The sequence below is a fragment of the Tenrec ecaudatus genome, chromosome 9 (genome assembly GCF_050624435.1).
Source record: "Tenrec ecaudatus isolate mTenEca1 chromosome 9, mTenEca1.hap1, whole genome shotgun sequence".
Lineage (NCBI taxonomy): Eukaryota > Metazoa > Chordata > Mammalia > Afrosoricida > Tenrecidae > Tenrec > Tenrec ecaudatus.
In genome coordinates, this window is record NC_134538.1 from 13,247,091 (window position 1) to 13,259,299 (window position 12,209).

Sequence of the window (12,209 nt, forward strand, 5' to 3'; positions counted from 1 at the left end):
AACCAGACCTTCCTGTTAGGAATATTTACATATGATCACAGAGAATCAGCAGTAAGAGACACATTGCATTTGGATCACATTAACGGGAAAATAAGGAGTACTGTATCAGGTGAATTCTGGTCTCTCTGAGAAGACTGCAAAAAAAAGGAGACTTCACCTGTGTGATTCTTAGATATAATGCCAATATAATATCTTGCACCACCTTGGAGAATTATCTTCATGCACATATGGCTATAAGTCAAGATCTAAATAATTATATACAGTGCATAATCAGTTAAATAAACTCAATGTTAGTATTTCCAAGACATAGTAAGGGAAGATTTGTTCTATTATTATAAAATATTTATGCATAACCTTCTTCAATCCATGATTCTATTGAATGGATGCAAAAAAAATGGTGGACACGAATAACTGAGAAGATACTAAATATTTCGATGCTTGGGAATTTGCATCCAAATAGTCAAGTACATTCTACGTTTTGTAGCTGTTGGCTTGGCATTGCGCACATAGAACTCATTTCTTTTTCATCCAGGGACAGAAAAATGTGCTATGAAATTCTATCTCTTCTTAAGAAAGGTAAAACCAAGAATAAATAGTTAATATTTACCTACAAGAAAGCAAGCATTTCTGGGCAATGAATTATTATATCAGTATAAACCTGATTTTTAAAGAAGTCCAGAAGTGAAAGGAGTTATAGAAAGAAGATTGTCTTGAATTTACCTGGCATGGGGAGGAAAGATGAAGCATGATGATATGCATCTAACAGTTGGGGTGACCCCCAAATCCTTTCATGTGAAGGATGGAAGCACCCCAAACTGAATTTATGAACTAGGAAGATAAAAATTATTTTAATTTACAGCTCTGGATGCTAAGAAATTTCCTTTTTTTAAAATGAAGCATGGGATCCAGAGCTCTATTTACTTGTACAAGTAATCTTCCATGGTAGTCAATGAACATTTTTTTATGGTATTGCCAATTTAGTGAGCATCAATTACTGGAAACCTTATATGGAATAAATTATGTTCTTAAACCCTCTCAGATGCACTGCCAATAGAGATTTTCAGGCAGAAAGTGGAGTGAGAAATTTCACTGGGAGGGACCGTGATGTACACTTGGGACTTTCTCTGGGGTTGTCTCTTTTTCAGCCCCGGGCCAGATCCCACAGACTGTTTTCCATCTGGAGGCTGCTTAACTGCATGTGGATCTTCAGAAACCTGCATATAGTTTTCTTCTTAGATTCAAATAAAAACAGTAAGGAATATTGCCATGTGGATGTAGCAGTGGGCTTGAGGAGGGGTGACCCAAAGAACTCTGCTTAAGTCACAGACGAGACAAAGAGGGGAGACATCACTGACACCCAAGTGTGTCCTTACCTGGCTTGCCCAATTTGATTGAGAAGTCTGAATTGCCATCCCTTTTTGTAGAACAATTCTGAGTGCAATTCATGGGTACTCATCAATGTAATGGAAGTTTAATTGATTTGTGGCTTTCCACACTGCTGATGCGGAAGTGGTAGTTTGGCTGTTGAAAGGTGAGGGGAACTTGGTTTCAATGCAGTGATGAGATGCTGAATTCTTGAAACTGCCAGATGGAAATTCTGCTTCAGAATTCATTATTGGGTGTGAAGGACAGTAGCGAAAATTTAATTCTACGCTAAAGTACAACAGGTCAAAATAGAGTCAGACTATTAAAAGTTAAATGAATTGTAATGTTGAAACCCACTGGGAAATATACTTATGTGCCAGTTTCCAGGTTCCTGATGATCTTTTCTGATGTCCTTTTAGGCATCATCTGAATTTCTTCCATTCCCTGTGAACTACTAATATACCCAACCTTGCTAGAACTTCGTGACTCTGCAAAGCCTTAACACATGCCTGGAAAATGCCATTCTTGATTGAAAAACACCAAATCTCTTGACAGAAGGATTGCAGTTGTTGTGTCTCCTGTAGCGAGCATGAGAAGTAGGAGGACCATGCTTTTCCCCATGGCTCACTCTGTTTATTCCTTTCTCAGACCCATGGCTATAGCAAGGATGCTCATATAAAATTAAAGGATAAAAGAACACATGCTAATTGTAGCAAATCGAACCATGATAGGGGAATGAATAAAAATGTGACAGGTTTTCTAATTAATTCCCTGGGTAGTTTAAAATTATGATCCACAAATTAGTTGAAGATGAAAGTGTTTCTAACTCAACTCATGTTGTTTCCGATGACCTCGTATATGTGTCATAGAAGCTGGATAGTGAATAAAGAAGAATAGATAAGAACACATGCTTCTGAATTTTGGTGTCAGTTAAAAATATGGAACACAGCAAGGACTTCCGGAAGACCACACATATCTGCCTTGGAAGAAGTAGAACTCAAATGTTCCTTATAGAGGACGAGGAGAGACTTTATCTTAAATACTTTGGTAATGTTATTACCCTGTTTCCCTGAAAAGAAGACAGTTTTATATTAATTATATTAATTTTTGCTCCCAAAGATGCATTAGGTTCAGTGTCCCGAGTTACAGTAGCTTCAGGGGGGCCTTATTTTGGTGAGGTCTTATTTTCAGGGGATGTCTTACTTTTGGGGAAACAGGGTATGTGGTAACAGTCCCTGGAGAAGCATGTCATGCATGGTAGAGTAGAATGTGAGGGACAAATAGAAGGCTATCAATGATATTGATTTACATAGTGACTGCAACAAAGCTCAGATTAATGATGAGGATGGTACAGATGAGGGCAGTGTTTTGTTCTGCTGTATGAGGGAGTTTCAAAAAGGTCGTGGAAAAATTGAATGAAAGGATAATGGACTTTTTCCTTGAAGTTGTGTAAGCAGCCTAATAATGGGCCCTCTATACATCAGAAGCCACTCAATGACTCCTAACCACAGTGGTCATTATTTGAGGCTCTTACCTTTGAGAGCTACATTTCACTCAAAATGAAACTCACCACCATGGAGCTGATTCCAAGTAAGTAATGATAAGGCTTCTGTCATGGGAGCATTCTTTTTCTCTGTCCTCCCTCTTTATAAGCACTTGCTTTGGGAAGCTTTCCCAAAACCTCCTGAAGCAAGGGACCGAAGTTTCCATCAAGGCCCAGCAGGTCATCCTGACTTGCCCAAACTATGTGACTATGCTTGGAATCAAACCCTTGAACCCCAGTCAAGTCATCAGTTGACTGTGGCTCTAGCCAAGAGTGCGGCTGCAACTTCATGTGCGATTCTGAACCAGAATCATTCACCTAAGCCAGTCTCAGATTCCTGGTCCTTAGAAACTAAGATAGTAAATACTTGCTGCTTTAACTTGCCAAGTTGTGAGTAAATTTGCTACACATCAATAGAAATCTAGTACGCCCCTATAATGTCAATAGTACAGTACTTGCTATTGACTGAATCATACAATACATATTTGCTTAATGCAGACATCTAAGTGAGTAAGCGAAAAGTTTAATTCATTAAAAACCTTGTTATTTTGGTTTATTTCGGTTTCCACTAAACAATTCACACTTATTGAGTCATGCCACTGATTGTCATTTCTGTCCTGTTACAGTAGATACCTTCCCCTTTGGTTTCTCACTTCTTTCCTGTCTTCTGAAGTTTTTTTTTTTTTTGGGGGGGCAAATGTTGTCCTTTTGATCTTGAATGATTGCTAATTCTCCAAGTGTTACTGTCCCTCTTGCAGACCTGTCTATTGTTCAGCTGAAAATTGAGACTGGGTTGGGGGTGGGGCTGGAGGGGTAAGGTAGGATAGAGGAGTATGGGGCGGGGGATAGGAGAGGTATGGGGAATGGGCTATGTTTTTTTACAAGCATGACATCCATAGTCTCAGAGATTCCCACATTCTCTGACCAATCAGAATGTCTGGTCTTTTCATGAATTTGCATGAAAAGTTAATTCTTATCATTTCTAATAACTTGTTTTAAAGCAGTATAACAAAAGCGTGCTTTCAGAAAGAATCTCTTTAATAATTAAACTCCAGTTATTCAGCAAATATTGCAGAGACTATTTATTGATGAGGCACCCACCCTTCAAACATGAAATTCTTGGGAGCCTCGTTGAACATCTGCCAAGCTCTTATGAAGGGGTACTTACTGAGCCTCTCTGAAAGGCTCTCTGTTTACAGAGCTTAAAGCCCAAATGCTATCCCAGAAAGATGAAGGGCTAGGGAAAAATAGATGTCATCTCTACACAGACATAGGCTTCACTAGGTGAAAATCAGATCAATTGTTGAACTATATGGATAACATGAAGTATTCAAAAGTTAATGGGAAGTGTGTTAGTCTGGGTATATCAGAGAAACAAATCCACAGAAACCCCTATGTATAAGAGAGAGTTTTATATAAAAGGTAAGTGCACATTATGAAAACATCCCAACCTAGTGCTGCCCAAGCCCCAAAATCCAACCTTAGCCCAAATGTCCGACACCAATCCACAAAGTTTTCCTCCATCTCACAAAGCACACACAATGACGCTGACTGCAGGAGGAAAGCCAAATCAGTGAATGTGTAAGCACAGCAGCACTGGTAGGGCTGCTCCAGCACCCAGGGCTGCATCAGGGCAGGTCCATGTGGCTTCTCCCCAGGGATGTCTTGCAGGAAGTGAGCCTTGCCAGCTGAAGCAGGGAACTGGTTAAGGGAGCTGCACCCTGGTCTGACCATCAGAAAACAAGAGACACAGAACTAGAAAGGAGCGACTCACCAAATCATTTATCCCTCTGTCCTTCAATTAACCCCACATGTGTGTATCGGCAAGGTTGGCACAATAAATTTTGACTATCTCGGGAAGCTTTAACTTTGTGGGGAAAGCTAGCCTAGTCATGTTTTCTATAGTGTGGACTGTCGCTGGAGGTGACTTTGAGATTAGATTACCTGGCTAAGGATCTTACCTCTCAAATTTGCCAAATATAAGCAATTAAAAGAATAAGTTAATGTTGTGAGTTTCATTGACTTCATCTGTAAATTGAGCAAATAATCAGTTATGTCATATAAGGATTAAAAATTTTTTAATCTAAGTTGTTTATTGCCTGGCAGGAAGCAATCAGTGATGGAGTCAATTATAATTCACCATGATCCCATTTGTTCAGAGTGAAACTATGCTCCATTGGGTTTTCTCCGACTGCATTTTCTAAATGCAGGTTGTTTGTTTCAAATCTCCAACCCAAACTCGTTCGCTATTTTCACCTGGTGGTGTAGTGGTTAGTCACTGGGCTGCGATCTGAACGGTCAGCTGTAAGAAGCCACCAGCAGCTCCTTGGGAGAAAGACTGGGCTTTCTACTCCCACACATAGTTAGTCTCTGGAACCCCAGGGGGCCACTATGAGTCAGCAGTAGCTCCATGGCAGCCAGTTTGCTCTGGTTTGGGAGGGCGGGCTTATAGAGAAGATGCTGAGCATCTGTGTCACACCTATCCAGTGATGGGTAGGCATGTTGTTTTCTTAACACATTTGGAGACTTTCCTTCAGCACTCAACGAGGCTTTGATGGGCAAGTTCTTCATCAGTTTGATTGGCAAGTAATTTACATATCACACCATTCGACCATTCAAGATGGTGAGGCTCTTGCTCCTATCTTGACTTCATCCACTTTGAAATGATGCGTCTCCCTGCATCTTCTCTCCTTTTCCTTTATTTTACTAACCCCTCTCATTTTGTCAAGTTCTTCTACTATATCCTTTTATTTATTTATGTATTTATTTATTTGTCTATTTATTTATAATCCCTTTACCCACATCTCCTCCCTCATCTTTAATATGCTCACACTCCAGCTGGGACAGGAAGGAAGAAATGTAGCAGTAGGAGGGTAACTGTTCAAGCTTACCCCTTTACTTCATTTTTATTACTCCTTTCACAAATTTTCATTGAAGGGACAGGTTGGAATTTGTTAAGCAAGTGTTTCCTTTATTTTGTCCGCCAAAAGATCCATGCATATTTAAAATTAAATTTAGCATGTATGTGGATGCTGATTATATATAAAATATAATAACTTTTGGATAAAGTGGGAAAAGTTCTAATATCCTTTCCATTTGACTTGTTCGTTGGCTTTAAGCATACCATTTGGTAGCTTTCTTGAATGAGTCTTCTAGTATTATTGTCCAAACTGTCCAAACTCATTCATTCATTAAATTGATCTTGCACCTGTTTCAAAATACGCTTCAGCTATGCGAGCAACGATATAATAAAGCACACTCAGGAATATGGTTCTCTTTACTAGTTTTCCTACATTGTATTTGCTATTTAATATCTTTGGACAACTTCTGGAAGTAAATATCATTAATAAATTCAATTCAATGTCTAATTTTCCTGGTTGGTGAGATTGGGAGACACATTCAAAGAGATGTTGTCTCCTCATTGTCAAGTCTCTCTCTCTGGTTTAAAAGAGAAAATATCCTAGCATATCTGTAGAATTAAAAAAATATTTTATTGGGGGCTTGTATAATTCTTATCACCATCCATACACATATCTTCAGAAAATATAGCTTCTTTTTTGCTCTAAGATTATTCTTTCATGATAAAAACATACACATGCCAACATGTGAGAGTTGAAAGAAAACATAGAAATTACTTGTATTGGTAAGTATAAGCTAGATTATGCTACTGTACGCAGTTAGCGTGAATGCATGTGTAGCTTACTTCTACAGAGGTCTATTTCTGATTCATGCTACGTTTCCATGGAAAGCTGGCAGGGAGATTTTGTTCCACACACCCACATGATAGTTTGGGATGTTGGCCACTCTACCATCTATAATAGCACCATATAGACTTAGTGGCCTTTCCTTTGATCACAGAAGGGGAAAAGTACTGGGGAATCCTATGTTGTCAATGAAGTAGTCTGACCCTGAGGTGGCACATTTCTTTTGTTCAGATCCAGCTGACCGAGCCAGACATACCTGTAAAGGGCCCTAGGAAGCGCAGTCTTCCACCGGCCTATACGAGAGAGGAGAGGCAGATACTGATGAGCACCAGTGATGTCCACCACATTACCTAATCCAACCCCCTCATTTTAGATACAAGAAAATTGAGCCCAAAGTAGCTCTATCAAAAATTACAAATTAGCTAATCATGGAATTTATACTGAACCTTGGTGGCATAGTGGGTACTTTGCTAATTGCAAGTTCAGAAGTTCGAAACCACCAGTCACTCTGAGGGAGAAAGACAAGGCTTTCTACTCCTGAGCTGGAGTCTCAGCAACCCCGAGGGGCAGTTCTACTCAGTCTTATATAGATTCACTATGAGTTGGAATTGACTCAATGACTCCTGATACTAGTTATTATTTCTGTGGCTGTTTTATAGGAGTTAGTATTTTTCTGACATGGGAATTAATGGCATAGAAATGTTGCAGAGCCATAGAATGTATAGCATACACTGTCAAGCATGAATGGAGAAAATGACTTCATTGTGTTTTAATTTATTTTGCCTATTCTACTCCTGGCATCTATCTGTGCAGCAGATTTAGCCAGTGCAACATGTCTTTTGATCGCTTGACTGTTGCTTCCAATCTGCTGCACAAGACGTCTTTAGAATATTGAAAAGGATGCTGTGTTGCGGATACAGGTGTGCCTGAGCCAAGCCGTGGTGTTTTCCATTGCCTCATATGCATGTGAAAGTTGGGCATTGAATACAGAAGACCTCAGGAGAATGGATGCATTTGGATTGTGGTACTGGAGAAGAACCTTGAAAATAACATGGACTGCTAAAGGACAGACAAGTCTGTCTTGGAAGAAGTATGATACGGCCAGAGGCAAGCATGGTGAGACTTCGCCTGACATATTTTGGACATGTTATCAGGAGAGATCAGTCCCTGGAGAAGAACCTCATGCTTAGTAAAGTAGAGGGGCAGTGAAAAAGGAGAAGGGCCACAAGGAGATGGACTGACACCATGGCTGCAACAACTGGTCAAGCCTGGGAACAATGGTGAGGATGGTGCAGGACGGGGCACTGTTCCATTCTCTTATGTGCAAGGTCAGAGCTGACTCAGTGGAACCGAACAGCGACAGCTTCAGTCATCTTTTACTTTCTGATTATGGTCTACACGATTTCTCAGTGGGATATTCTCTTACTCAGGAAAATGTGACATTTTGACCTGAGTGTAATTGTTGCTGCGGTACTACTATTACTACTACTGTTGCTGCTGCTGCTGCCACTGCCAGTTCCACTGACACTACTGCTGCCACTGCCACTTCCACTGACACTACTGCTGCCACTGCCACTTCCACTGACACTACTGCTGCCACTGCCACTGCTACTACCACTGCCACTGCTACTACTGCTGCCACTGCTACTATTGCTGCAACTGCTGCTACTGCTGCCACTGCCACTACTGCTGCCACTGCCACTACTACTACTGTTGCCACTGCCATTGTCACTACTGCTGCCACTGCCACTACTACTGCTGCCACTGCCACTGCTACTACTGCTGCCACTGCTGCTACTGCTGCCACTGCCACTACTGCTGCCACTGCCACTACTGCTGCCACTGTCACTGCCACTGCTACTACTGCTGCCACTACCACTGCTACTACTGCTGCCACTGCCACTGTCACTGCCACTGCCACTACTACTGCCACTGCTACTACTGCTGCTACTGCCACTGCCATTGTCACTACTGCTGCCACTGCCACTACTACTACTGCTGCCACTGCCACTGCTACTACTGCTGCTACTGCCACTGTCACTGTCACTGCCACTGCCACTACTACTGCCACTGCCACTGCCACTGCTACTACTGCTGCCACTGCCACTGCTACTACTGCTGCCACTGTCGCTGCCACTGCCACTACTGCTGCCACTGCCACTACTGCTGCCACTGCCACTGCCACTACTGCTGCCACTGCTACTACTGCTGCCACTGTCACTGCCACTGCCACTACTGCTGCCACTGTCACTGCCACTACTGCTGCCACTGTCACTACTGCTGCCACTGCTAGTACTGCTGTCACTGCTACTACTGCTGCCACTGTCACTGCCACTACTGCTGCCACTGCCACTACTGCTGCCACTGCCACTGTCACTGCCACTGCCACTACTACTGCCACTGCTACTACTGCTGCTACTGCCACTGTCACTGTCACTGCCACTGCCACTACTACTACTGTTGCCACTGCCATTGTCACTACTGCTGCCACTGCCACTACTACTACTGCTGCCACTGCCACTGCTACTACTGCTGCCACTGCTGCTACTGCTGCCACTGCCACTACTGCTGCCACTGTCACTGCTACTACTGCTGCCACTGCCACTGCTACTACTGCTGCCACTGCTGCTACTGCTGCCACTGCCACTACTGCTGCCACTGCCACTACTGCTGCCACTGTCACTGCCACTGCTACTACTGCTGCCACTACCACTGCTACTACTGCTGCCACTGCCACTGTCACTGCCACTGCCACTACTACTGCCACTGCTACTACTGCTGCTACTGCCACTGCCATTGTCACTACTGCTGCCACTGCCACTACTACTACTGCTGCCACTGCCACTGCTACTACTGCTGCTACTGCCACTGTCACTGTCACTGCCACTGCCACTACTACTGCCACTGCCACTGCCACTGCTACTACTGCTGCCACTGCCACTGCTACTACTGCTGCCACTGTCGCTGCCACTGCCACTACTGCTGCCACTGCCACTGCCACTACTGCTGCCACTGCTACTACTGCTGCCACTGTCACTGCCACTGCCACTACTGCTGCCACTGTCACTGCCACTACTGCTGCCACTGTCACTACTGCTGCCACTGCTAGTACTGCTGTCACTGCTACTACTGCTGCCACTGTCACTGCCACTACTGCTGCCACTGCCACTACTGCTGCCACTGCCACTGTCACTGCCACTGCCACTGCCACAACTGGTAAGAATAGCACGCATGTACATACCTAGAATCTTAAACCTCTCAAAAACACATTCAAACACTTTGTTTTTTCATTTGCTTCACATACTATCCAGTTGATATATATAGGTTGAGTGTCACTGTCTAAATCTTCCCAGGGCAATGATATAATACGCCCAAGCTCACACAGTCAGTTAATGGTGGTATTGATTCCATTTCAAAGCTCTGAATTCCAATATCATTGTTAGCGTATACACCACTTTGTTTCATATATTTTCCCAAGGATATGCATTTTCTGATGGGAAAGGAATTAGGTGATTTTCCCCCCAAGCTCCAACAGTTTTCAGTGGCAGAATAAGAAGCATAAATTGACCTTTAACCTAGAGATGCTCATTCTAACTTCCTATGTCGATAAAAATACAGCCAATGTTGACATCTGGAAGGTGTTATGTTAATGATGCACTTTGATCTCCATTGCTTGAGTATCTTTTGAAAAAGAGACAAACAATTCGGTCTTTTTGTTTTCCTTGGCTGGCTAAAGGGGGCTGGTGGGATTACATCCCAAACACGGACGTTCTGTGACAAAGAATAGAAGACGGTTTGTCACATTGCACGTGTGCGTGTTATGTTACTATTCATCACTGTGGGATTATCAGAAACAGAGAAGGAACACGAAGCCAAAGGAGCAAATCCAGCTGTATCCATCCTCTGTCTCTTTTCTATTCCCACCAAAGTCTGGGAGCCGCGCAGAAACTATCCACAATCCATAGAAACTTCGCACAACATAATAGGGCGAACTGCAACAGACCAATCTCCTGTGTTAGTGAGATGGCAAGTAATAGAACATCCTCAGGAACTAGGTTACTGAAATAGCGAATGCATTAGCTCAAGGAACTAGTTTTGGGTTTGGTTTAAAAATCTTTTGACTCTGCTTTCCTTTAACTTAATTTGTTTTCTTCAAATGCAAACAAAGATGCCCCTTGCGCCTCAAGGATTATATCTTAGTATTTTAGCTTCCTTCTCAACAAAGATATGAAGGAATCCCAGTGCGGGTGTCTATCGGCCCAGACTTGATCGGCCCGGTTGGGGTCACATTCCAGCAGTTCCCGTCTAGGGCCCTGTGAGTCACACTCAGCTGATGGCGGCGGGTCTGTTTTAGTGTGCTAGTCTCATCTATGGCGCTGTTGCTAGGTGCCATCAGGTTGGTTCCGGTCTACAGTCCAACAGAATGAAACACGACCGGCTCCTGCACCATCCTCACAATGGTCCTTTACAAAACACATTAAAATGTAAATGACTTATTTGGCTTTCATTTTAAATATTAAACTTTAGGTGGAAATACATTATTTTTCCTTAGAAGTAAAGTTGGCGGGACAAGGAGATGTGACAATCTTAATTAAAAAAAATACATTTATTCGCCATATTTCCTTTCAAAGATTTCTAAGTTTTCCCTCTAGCCTTTCTTCCTGATTCTCTAGACACATTTGGAATTCTCTCACTCTTTACAACAGTTTTATTGGCATAAAATTCATATCTCATACAATGCAATTGTGGAATTGTATTAAGAAGAGTTGTACAATTATCACCACAATCAACTTCCGAACATTTTCTTCATTCTTGTCCTCTCTGTTATTATGTTGGAGGCCATGGTAGCAGCCACCATGCCGCTCCATCTTGTCAATGGCATTCCTCTCTTTCATTACCCCTCTACTTAACCAAGCACGGTGAGCTTCTCCAGGGACTGGTCTCTCCTGACAACATGTCCAAAATATGTGAGATGAAGTCTAGCCATGCTTACTTTCTTTTTTTTTTAATGTCAGTAGTTGAATGAGCCACCATTTTGGCTTTAAAAAGGTGGGGCACAGCACTATTCTGATGCTCTGGGACATTCACAACACGTTATCTTCACTGGAGAAGAAACAGAACTCAACGGAATGTCCCCAGCATCCTTACTTCTAAAGAACATTCTGGCTAATGTTCTTCCAAGATAGATATATATTTTTTCCTTTTGGTAGTTCATGATATTTCCAATCTTCTTCTCCAGCACCCACCATACTTCAAACGCAGATTCTTTGATCTTCCTTGTTCGTTGTCTCACTTTCACATGCATGTGATATGATTGAAGATATTATGGCTTGTGTTAGGCACACCTACTCCTTTTTTTTTTAGTTCTTTTTTATTAAACGTTTCATTAGGGGCTCATACAACTCTTATCACAGTCCATACATATACATACATCAATTGTATAAAGCACATCTGTACATTCTTTGCCCTAATCATTTTCTTTTCTCTTTCTTTTTTTTCCCCTTTTCTTTTTTTACATTTTATTAGGGACTCATACAACTCTTATCACAATCCATACATATACATACATCAATTGTATAAAGCACATCCATACATTC

General features: G+C 42.1%; 1 non-coding gene across 1 annotated transcript; it reads right to left on the bottom strand.

The window, feature by feature from the left end:
- Nucleotides 1-11,618: 11,618 nt before the first annotated feature.
- Nucleotides 11,619-11,748, bottom strand: LOC142457629 (small Cajal body-specific RNA 24). The gene has a single exon (XR_012786330.1).
- Nucleotides 11,749-12,209: the final 461 nt, after the last annotated feature.